This window comes from Rhinoderma darwinii, chromosome 1 (genome assembly GCF_050947455.1).
Source record: "Rhinoderma darwinii isolate aRhiDar2 chromosome 1, aRhiDar2.hap1, whole genome shotgun sequence".
In the NCBI taxonomy this organism is placed as follows: domain Eukaryota; kingdom Metazoa; phylum Chordata; class Amphibia; order Anura; family Rhinodermatidae; genus Rhinoderma; species Rhinoderma darwinii.
Genome location: NC_134687.1, coordinates 535,822,476 through 535,834,459, shown reverse-complemented (window position 1 = coordinate 535,834,459; position 11,984 = coordinate 535,822,476). Strand labels below are relative to the sequence as shown.

General features: G+C 40.5%; 1 protein-coding gene across 7 annotated transcripts in view; it reads right to left on the bottom strand.

Annotated features, from left to right (window-relative positions):
- KIAA0825 (KIAA0825 ortholog) overlaps positions 1-11,984 on the bottom strand; it is a 430,680-nt gene that overhangs the window by 253,581 nt on the left and 165,115 nt on the right. The gene's annotated exons all lie outside the window — the stretch shown is intronic.

Sequence of the window (11,984 nt, the reverse complement as noted above, 5' to 3'; positions counted from 1 at the left end):
TATACATTTCTAGGAGGAATAATAGAGGAACAACACAACATGGAGATCTAAAAAAAAGGTGCTCAGAATTGTTTTTTTCACGGGGATCACAATTATTTACTTAAACAGACATGTCAGTAGAGGTGACAGGTCCTCTGTAAAGGGGTTTTCCAAGATTATATTTCATTTACAGAAACATAGGTAAAATAAATAGAAATATTTATAATAGATATTCATATGTCATGTTTTGCATATCTGCTCCTGCTGGCCGATGTCCCCAAGTTCCATTAGGAGTAAACATCAGCTGCAGAATGACATATATGCTACATGGCAGGGAAGATGCAATTACTCGACAAATTCATGTGACTGCATGGTTGTGTCGTTTGTAAGCACTGACTAACAGGAGCAAAATCACAATATTTCAGTAAAAAAATCTCCCTAGTATAATAATTTTTTAATACAATGCATTCGGAAAGTCTTCAGACCCTTTACATTTTTTCACATTTTGTTATGTTACGACGTTGTGCTAAAATAAAACTCTAGTTTTTCCCCATCATTCAGCACTCAATACCCCATAATGACAAAGGGAAAACAGAATGTTAGTAATCTTTGATCATTTAATGAAAAAGTAAAACTAAAATATTGCATTGACATAAGTATTCCGACCCTTTACTCAATACTTAGTTGAAGCACCTTTGGCAGTGATAACGACCTCCAGTCTTCTTAGGTATGATGCCACAAGGTTTGTACACCTGGATTTGGGGATTTTCTGCCATTCTTCTCTGCAGATCCTCTCAAGCTCTGTCAGGTAGGATGAGGACCATCGGTGGACAGCCAGTTTCAGGTCTCTCCAGGGATGTTCGATTGGGGTTCAAGTCAGGGCTCCGGCTGGGTCACTCAAGGACATTCACAGAGTTGTCCCTAAGCCACTCCTGTGTTGTCTTGGCTGTGTGCTTAGGGTCATTGTCTTGTTGGAAGGTGAACCTTGGGCCCAGTCTGTGGTCCAGAGCACTGTGAATCAGGTTTTCATTAAGAATATCTCTGTACTTTGTACCATTCATCTTTACCTCAACCCTGACCCAGTCGCTGAAAAACACCCACACAGCATGATGCTGCCACCACCATGCTTCACTGTAGGGATGGTATTTGGCAGGTTATAAGCAGTACCTGGTTTCGTCCAGACATTACACTCAGAATTGTGGTCAAAAAGTTCAATCTTGGTTTCATCAGACCACAGAATCTTGTTTCTCACAGTCTGAGAGTCCTTTAGGTGCTTTTTTTTGCAAACTCCAGATGGGCTTTCATGTGACTTTTACTGAGGAGAGGCTTCTTTCTGGCCACTCTGTCGTAAAGCACAGATTGCTGGAGTGCTGCAGTGATTGTTCTTTGGAGCTCAGCCAGAATACTCATTGGGTTCTGGTTCACCTCTCTTACCAAGGCCCTTCTCCCCCGATTACTTAGTTTGGTGGGGCGGCCGACTCTAGGAAGACTACTGGTTGTTCCAAACTTCTTCAGTTTAAAAATTATGGAGGCCAATGTGCTAAAAGGGAACTTTCAGTGCAGCATAATTTTTTTGTACCCTTCTCCAGATCTCTGCCTCCACACAATCCTATCTCTGAGCTCTACAGGCAGTTCTTTCCTCCTGATGGATTGGTTTTTGCTATGATATGCATTGTCAGCTGTGAGACCTTATATAGACAGGGGTTTGTCTTTCCAAATCATGTCCAATCAAATTAATTTACCACAGGTGGACTCCAATCAAGGTGTAGAATAATTTCAAAGATGATCTAGAGAAATGGGCGGCCCAGAGCTAAATTTGAAGTGTCATAGCAAATGGCTTGAATACTTATGTCCATTCAAAATTTGAAATGAAATTTTTTTTTAAATACATTAAAATGTCTAAAATTCTGTCATTATGGGTTATTGAGTGCAGAATGATGGGGAAAAACGTGATATTTTTTATTTATTTTAGCACAAGGCCTTAACATAACAAAATGTGAAAAGAGTGAAAGGGTCTTAAGACTTTCTGAATGTACTGTAGACATGTTTTCTAGTCAGTAAGTCTAAAGAAAGCCAAAAGTACATCTAATTTAACCTATTACTATGCAAAGATGATACGTGTAAACACCGACTACAGCCTGTGGACAGCAGCAGAATTGCCAGAGGGATATATGGATATTTCATTATTTGACCGTATATTTTTTTTATATTTCTGCACACAAAATCTTTTATATCATAAAAACCCTTTCCTATGAACACAGTGGATACCCCTTGTTATATTTACAGTCCTGGGTATAAACAGATTATTACACATACCTCTGTACGGACCTTTGACTGATTTATACATAGTAATTAGGATGCCCCTAACCTCACTTTTCAAAAATTTAAACAACCCCAGTTTTTCCAACATTTCTTTGTACACTAATTCACCCATTTCCACCTCTGGAAACCTCTCCAAATCTGATATGACTGTTTTGCACATGAAGGTAAAACTATGTTTTCATCAGGTGCATCTAAGCACCTTTTGATGCATCCCATGAACTTATTTGACTTGGCAGCAGCTGCCTGGCACTGGTTTTTATCATTCAGATTATTACCTAGAAATATCCCCAGGTTTTTTCCATTTCAGATTTACTCAATGTTATATTGTAACATTTCATATGCAATCATGAAATCTGTATATGCTTAAATTTACATACACTTATGAGACCAATATTCCAAACTGTTCAAAATCCTCTTTGAGGTAACACTATTCTGTTTTGTATGTTAATTTTCCTATACAGTTTAGTATATAGCAATAAACAAAAAACAGATCTAATTCCCCAGTTCACACTATAAAGTTTAGCATGGTCTACACATAGGCAAATGTTGCTCTTTAGAGTCTAGACCATTTCCAATGTCATTTATAAATATAGTAAAGGAACATTGAACTGTAGTCCAAATACTGACCCCTGAGAAACTCTATTTGAAACCTTCACCCAATGTATTTGGTGGAATTTATAAAAACTGAAGCAAAGGGAAAATGTAGGAGTTGCTTATAGCAACGAATCAGATCCAACCAATGAGAGTTGAAATCTAATGGTTGCTGGTTGTCAAGAACAATTCCTTGACTTTTTTCTTTTGCTAATCTGTCTAGAACAGTATTACTTTGCCTCCCAGTACTACAATACCAGGAAGGAGCTATGATACTTAGGGCCTGTTCGCATCAGCGTTTGGGCTCTGTTCATTGGTTCCATTTAAACTTTCCATCAGAGGAACCAATGAATGGAAAGCCAAATGGAAACTATCACTTCCGTTTGCATTACCATTGATTTCAATCGTAATGCTTTCATTTCAGTTTGTTTCCGTTAGTTTCCGTTCTGTAAAGTTTCCGTTTTTTTGCACAGAAACAATAGTGCTGTCAACTGCACTATTGTTTCCGTGCATAAAACAGAAAATTTTACAGAACAGAAACAAACTGAAACATACTGAAACGGAAGCATTACCATTAAAATCAATGGTAATGCAAACAGAAGCTGTAGTTACTGTTCAGCTTTCCGTTCATCGATTCCTCTGACGGAAAGGTTGAACGGAACCCGAACACTGTTGTGAACAGGCCGTCACTTATGCCTCTAAAAGGTAGGTGCTTCACAAATATTTTTTTCCTGAAATAGTACCAGTACAGATGACGGATACTGGTTGTGGTTTTCAAAATATATTTTAATATAAATGCCCATTCCTTGTCCATTGAAAACATTGAGAATAATGCAATCCCAGAAATATTCTCACTAATATCACTTTTGAGATCAGTAAGAGCTTATATATTTATGGACGAAATATTGGATAACTAATCTATTGTGCTCATAAAATAACATCCCCCACGTACTCCTGTCCTTAGTCCATATGATGTGGTTACTGTACACAAAACGGTGCTTCAGATAATACAACATTTAAAAATGGGTTATACCATAGTTTGTATAAATATACTAAAATTATGATGCTCTTCTCAAAAATGTATCAAATTAGAAATACAATTTAGAGGTATACAATCCCTAGTAAACAACATTGACCAGATGTGATATACAGGTTTATAATCTCTGCACTATGCTTTACTTACAAAACGCAATATTAATTTAAAAAGTCTGAAACACCAAAATTACTAAAATGAAAAAGGTTACACAAGCTGAACATTATTCTCTCTCTTTGAAGCACAAGTCATGTATAATCATTATGATGCTGACAGCAGACTGAAGTGAATGACATTTTACTTTTGTCTGATATGTATACAAAGCACCTGACGCCAGCAAAAAAATCATGTATATTATTAAGTAGATCCATTGTATTACTTATTGGTATAATTACATTTCATATGCACATGAAGTCCAGGTCAGATTAAGTCTATAAAATAAAGTGGAATTTCAGAAGCAAAGATTCAATTTTTTTGTAATGGGAGTCTGAGTCTATGGCAAATTTCAAGCCTTTCATATATTTGTTATTGGTCTTTCAATTGAAGCAAATAACATATCAGTACTTTGATATTCCAGAATCAGCATTTCACACAGCTACAGAATATTTATATATTCTCTATATCAGGGAATGGAGTATAAAGACACAAATTTCACTGTATTTATACACATCAATGTTTTTCTACCTACATAAAAGCAAAAAAAAAAAGTTATATATACACATTTACTCATTCATTTCTACTGGTAAACGGACATAGAAATTGTGTGTTCATCATTTCACTATGATAGACAGGAAGTTTCCCTTTCACTAGCGGCAAAAAGAGATCTTGAAAGGCATGAGATTTATTTTTTTTGGTAGCAAATTACACAACTTTTACATTATACAATCAATAACCTTTACTTTAAAAAAGAAAAAAATGAACTGAGAATTACGGAGAGTATATAAAATACAGATAGTAGTACTCAATCAGATGGCAAGGCTGGTGGTTAGGAGGAGGACATGGTCTTATCCTATTACTTTCCAATATTTTACCATAAATAGAAGCAAAGGAAGAATTAGCAGATTTTGGAGGAAGCATTACCTAGAATCCCCTCACCTACCACCACAATTTAGCTTCTTCCCTGTTCTGATTAAAATGTATTAATTAAAGGGCTTGTCCGGTATGAACAACCCCTCTACTATTACAGCTGGTTTTTAGCAGCCATATCCCCAGGAATGATAATTTGATGCTGCACAAGTTTTACACTGCGCCTATTGAAATCAATAGGTCCTCCAGAGTAAGCAATGCTCTTTATTGGTCCTGCATTTAGGCTAATAAAGGTGGGGTCACACCTCCATGATGTCCACATTCCCTAACAGGACATATGTACAGAAGTTGTCCTGATTTGACAACTTCTTTCACATCTCAGTTCAAAAAAATGTTATTCCAATTCCTGTAATATTAAAGATGCACAAAAAAACAAGCAACAGCTTTATGGTGATCTTAAAGAGTAGCTATGATTTAGATCAGTGTTCACTACCAATGGCTAAGGAGCCATCTCCGGCTCTTGCCCCCCACGTGGCTTTCCAGCTGTTGGCAGCTGCCAATACTATTGTGCACTAGTGTCATCAGAGGTGTCATAACATTACTGAAAATTGGTCAAAAGATAACACCAGGCTAAGAGACATACCATCTGATCATATCATGGAGTTTCTCTCTATTAATACCCAGTGTGGCTCAGCAATACTTGTCAAGTTTGAAAGTGGCTCAAAAGATATAAAAGTTTGGGGATTTGTGATTTAAACTGCTAAAACAGAATTGGATATAGTATTTAGCAATATTTTCTTTATAAATTGCTATTAGAGCTCTGAGCTCTGTTTCTCAATGTGAAGTAATGAAAATCCTGCTTGATCTGCGCAGCAACAACAAAATGTTCTAAAACAAAAATTTTGTATGCCGATGAAGTCTACGGTATCTGAATCTCTAAAAGAACTCTGATGCATCATAAAAATAAGTTAAAACAATGAATTATTAACATTGTAACATATAAATATTCTAGATTGGAAAGTCCAGCACAAAAGATTTAAAAGCATAAAGCTTTATTTCATTCTTTTAAGACCATGTCAGCAATTCATCCAGCTTACGCATTTCTAGCCGTTCTAGCTTTTACTCTTAGCTCAACTATGAATAAAAACTAGTATGGTTTGAAACGTGTTTGCTGAAGGTACTGTATTGCCAAAATGATTTTAAAAGGAAGAAATAAAGCTCCATGTTTTTAATTCTTTGGTGCTCTGGACTTTCCAATCACCATTCATGAGTTTATACACTATCATCATATCCCGAGATGCTGACTTAATTGGGAATTCTACTGAAGTGTTCCTGGTTATTCTATAGTTTATTTACAAATATTCTAGCAAATACGTCACTAAATTTATGTGAGTATTTATGTCGAAAGCCATTTTCAAATGATTAGATTTAGGTGTGTTTATCATAAAAACATACATAAATTATAATATGTGTCTTTATAGCAATTTTTAATAACTGTTAAAAAAAATTGCAGCCCGTACATAAAGGCATAACTATTTAAAGATCATGTAATAAGAGCATTATTGAAGATTTAATTTAAAATTTCCAATGCGAGGAGCAAAAGATAAAATTCAGTAGCTGTAAATGACGTGATGTGTTATGCAACACTTAGTGAAAAACTTCCCTTATGCATCTGTTTAAATGGAATTAATAAAAAAAAGTAATTTATAGAATATTCTGTTACAAATATAGTTTTTCCCATAACCAGATGGAGAATGATCAAGTTGCAATACATACAAATTTCTGGCACAAAGTACATGCAGATTGAAATATTCACAGCAAAGTGATTCGCTCTAAGGGGAGAAATTACATGCTGTAGGAAAAACCTTGGCCACCGAATGACCACCGATAGCTGTATGGAGTGATTCTATGTTCGACATATGGAGAGGCATATGCTAGCTCATTCTCATAACTAACAGCTCTGTGTGAGCAAGACGAGCCTCATAAATGGAAGAAGAAAAATCTCATGAAACAGAACAGGGCCATAATTTTTAACTAAAGCGAATATTAACCAGAGAAAGAAAAAGCATTTACATTTTCCCAAGAATTTTACAACAGATGTAAGAAGAAATTTGCAATAAAGCAAATTAGGGTAAAGTGAAAAGGCTTTGGATAGGAACACTACAATGAAAATATTTTAATAGAGCTAAATTAAGGCGGGATTCACACGACCGGGTCGGGTCCGAGCCCGAGTGCCGGCCGGTAAAATCGGCCATTCTGCCCGGCCGGTTTGCATAAAGTTATGCATCCGTGCCGGGCCGGGCAGATCCGGACAGTGACATCAGCGGCAGCTCCTGAAGGGGAATCCCCATGTGTTCGGGGATTCCGCTTCAGGAGTTTCCCCTGATGTCACTGCCCAGATATGGACAGAGACATCAAGCGCTCTGTCCAGGAGCGGAATCCCCGAACACACGGGGATTCCGCTCCTTCAAGGAGCTAAAGTGCGGCTAGCACATAGCAGAGCGGGGAGATACCTCCCCGCTCTGCTATAGTGGCGTCGCTGCAGTAGTAGCAGCCGCAGCAGCTGCTGCTACTAGCGGCGCCATCGAAGGTGTCGCCGAGCCAGGGTGCTTTTAACAAGCAGGGGAAGGGAGCCAGCGCAGCGCTCCCTCCACCTGCTGTACACCCCGGCCCTGCAACACAGTGTGCAGCGATGCCATTCGTCAGAATGGCATCAACTCCTCCTCCTCACATGCACTCTGCGCTGTGAGGAGGAGGAGATAGAGCGCAAGCGCCGGGAAACCCGGCCATCACTCGGGACACATTCCGGTGATGGCCGTGTAATACCCGGCCCCATAGACTTCTATGGGAGCCGGGCGGCCGGGTGCCCGGGCAAAGATAGAGCATGTCCTATTTTTTGACGGCCGGATTTTCCGGCCGTCAAAAAATCGGTCGTGTGAATAGCCCCATTAGGGGTCTATCATTCCTAATGCAGCCGGGTGCCGGCCGATTTATGAACGGCCGGCACCCGGACGGGAAACCCTGCCGTGTGAATGAGGCCTTATTGTTGTTTTTTTTTATATACAACTATTACTGTAAGATTAAACACGGGCGTCAAATGTCCCTAATCTCCTATAAACAGTACAGACATGTTGCAGCACTGGATCACAAATGCTATATTTAGATAATGCATTACAGGTTTAGTCGCGTAAACACAAGAATAATCCAACATGGATCACGTATCACTGTTTTTCATTACATGTCCTTTGTCATATATGTCAGCTAAAATAATAGGACATTACTGTATGCAGCAATAACGCTTGTATAAATGAATGCTAATGATGACAATATTGGATAGACTTTATTAAAGTGGTTGTGCCACGATAGACATTTACAACCCATCCACAGGGTAGGTGAGAAATGTCTGATCACTGAGACCCACACTGATTACTAGAATGGGGTCCAAAGCCCCCCATTCCCCCTGACCGCACGACTGCAGTGAGAAAAACTTTGAATGGAGTGGTGCTCGAGCATACGCAAAGCCGCTCATTCAAAGTCCATGGGACTGACAGAGACAGCAGAGTACAGTGTTCAACGGTTTCCGTCGGTCCCTTAGACATTGAGTAGAGTGTCCGGGCGCATCAACGACCCATCTACAGTAATCTAGAACTCATAACTCGTAATATATTTACACCCAAGAAAGTCATCACTATGATAAGGTCTACTGGAAGAGAGTTCTATGGTCTCTTGCAGTAAGAAAAAACCTTCTACGTTTGTGTAGAAACTTTTCCTCTAGATGTAGAGGATGACCCCTTGCTAGAGTTACAGTCCCGGTTATAAATAGATCATGATATATATATATATATATATCTCTATATACTTACAAAAAAATCAAGGCAGCACTTCCATACCTGCAATGTGGTGAATAAAAGCCCCCCAGTAAAAAGCCTTGACCATAATCCACACGGTCCTTTAGATATACCAACAACGAAATGATCGCAGCACCCAAATGGTGGTTGCAAAAAAGAATGCGGTTTATTGACCCATGTCAAATGCTACGTTTCAGTCCTCTCCACAGGACCTTTCTCAAGCTTGACCACATTCTTTTTTGCAACTACCTTTTCAGTGCTGCGATCATTTCGTTGTTGGTATATTATTATTAAGTCACCACCTCAGTCGTATTTTTCTAAGCTAAATAACCCTAATTTTTAAAATCTTTCTGGGTACTGTCGACCACCCATTCCCTTTATTACTTTAGTTGCCCGCCTTTGAACTTGCTCAGACTTTATTATGCCTTTCTGGTGCACTGGTGCCCAAAACTGTACACAATATTTAGTGTGTGGTCTGACTAGAGATTTTTAATGTGGTAAACTATGTTCTCATGTAAGTGCATCTCTGCCCTTTTTTAAGCACCCCATTGTCTTATTTGTCGTGGCGGCATCAGCCAGAAACTGCTATTCAGACTAAAGGGCCACACTACACAACCATACTGTTGTTATAGGGGTGTACCAGACAACACAGCTACTCTGCTGGTATAGAGGATGGGCCACACCTCGCAACCAGACTGCTGTGCAGCAACTAATATTCATTTAAAGGAGTCTTCCCAGCTTTATATATACTTATATCTTGTATAATGAAAGTTATGCAAGTTCCTATTATACTTTGTGTTTCAATTCCCAATTACTCAAAACATCTGCTTGCTGTCAATCAAAACATTCTTGTTTACATTTAAAGGCTGAAAGCCTGTCAAGATCATGGCTACCTGACACAGGTGCAGGACTCATTAAGTGTGTAGTTGAGCATACTCTTGTAACAAGCCCTGCACCTCTGTGAGTAGCAAATGGTCAGGACATGTTATTTTATTGTTTCTGGATATAAATAAGAACGTTTCCCTTTATTAAAGGGGTTGTCAAAAGATTAAATGTTATCCCCTAACTACAGGATAGGTGATAACATGCTGATCGGTGGGGGTCCGACCGATGGGACCCCCACCCATCATGGGAATTGGGGGTCCTGTTCCTCCAAATAAATGGAGCGGCTGGTCACGCATGCGCACTCTCACTATTTTCTGTCTATGGGACTGCCGTAGATAGCAGAGTACAGCGCACGGCTATCTCCGGCAGTGCCATAAAGAATGAATGGAGCAGCAGGGCATATGCGTGACCTGCTGCTCCATTCATTCAGGGAAACGGGACCTACATTCTCGTTATCGGTGGGGGTACCAGCGGTCGGACCCTCACCGATCAGCATGTTATCACTTATCCTGTGGTTAGGAGATCATTTTTAATCTTGGCACAACCCCTTTAAGAACAAGAAGAGATATTGGAAATAGTGAGAAACTAAAACAAAAGTATATTAGAAAGTTGCTTAATTTTTTTTATTATACAATGAATATGCTTTATTAACAGAAAACCACTTTAAATGCTGACCAAGAGAAGACATTGCATGAGACAAATGTAGCTCAAAGGCTACCAAAGTTAGTCTAGACCTTTTTTTTGTTCTTTAAGTTTTACCAGTGATTTGTAAACTTTCAATTCAAATAGTAACTTTTATTTTAAAACAGGTCCTCCCCTGGACGAAGCTTTGGGCGAAATGTACGTTGGGGCCAGGTGGAAGGCTGTGTACGTTATACATTTGTGTTTTAGGATGTTGCAACATTATTCCTATTCTGATAGACGTTTGTACTAAGCTATGCATGCATTATGTAGCTGTTTACTCAGTATCAGCAGGGATTGTGACCTTATGTATACTTGGGAAAAAGCTATCCGTTCCCAAATACATGTATATATGTTGTCATTATTCTGTATATCATCTCGGCTCTACCACCTTCCATTAGGGTCAGTTCCCACTGCGTCGAAAAACGCACCATAAATGGCCGAAAATGCCTCCCATTGATTTCAATGGGAGGCGGAGAAGTTTTTTTCCTGCGAGTGGAAAAACCGCCTCGCAGGAAGTAGAAGCAACATGCCCGATCTTCGGGCGTTTACGTCTCTGACCTCCCATTGCATGAATGGGAGGCAGAGAAAGCGTATTTTGCTGCGTTTTTGCCCATCGGCGCTCGAAGTGCAAAGTGAGGAGGAGATTTTTTGCAGGCCCCTTGTAGATGGCATCCCCACCTCTGTAGATGGCACCCCCAGCCCCTTCCTGTACATAGCGCCACTGCAGCTCCCTGAAGGAGCGGAATTCCCCTGTGGCCAGCGTTGCCGGTGGGGTAGCTGGTGATTCGGCTCCAGGAGAAGCCCCTGACGTCACTGTCCATAAATGGACAGAGACGTCAGGGGCTTCTCCTGGAGTGGAATACCCTGTCACAACGTCGGCAACGCTGTGGACGGGGATACCGCTTCAGGAGTTGCCCATGATGTCACTGTCCATACATGGACAGAGAAATCAAGCGCTCCACCCAGGAGCGGAATTCCCGGCCACAGGGGGATTCCGCTCCTTCAGGGAGCTACAGTGGCACTATCTACAGGAAGGGTGGGTGCTATCTACAAGGGGGCTGTGTGGCACTACCTACAAGGGGGTGTGTGGCACATCCTACCAGGCGGCAGTGTGGCACTACCTACAAGCGGGCTGTGTGGCACTACCTACAGGGGGGTGGCACTACCTACAAGGGGGCTGTGTGGCACTACCTACAATGGGGCTGTGGCACTACCTACAATGGGGGCAGTGTGGCACTAGTTACATGGGGGCAGTGTGGCACTACCTACAGGGGGCTGTGTGGCACTACCTACAGGGGGCTGTGTGGCACTACCTACAGGGGGCTGTGTGACACTACCTACAGGGGGCTGTGTGACACTACCTACAGGGGGCTGTGTGGCACTACCTACAAGGGGCTGTGTGGCACTATCTACAGGGTTATCTGTGAGTAGCGGGCTGATGGTCATTTTAGTGAGAGTGGCGGGCGGATTGTCATTTTACTGTGAGTGGGGGGCTGATGGTCATTTTACTGTGAGTGGTGGGCTGATGGTCTTCAAGTGGTTTCCACCTCTGACCTCCAATTGAAATTAATAGGAGGCGGAAAATATCAGCGGTGCTCATTTGGAGTGCTTTTTTG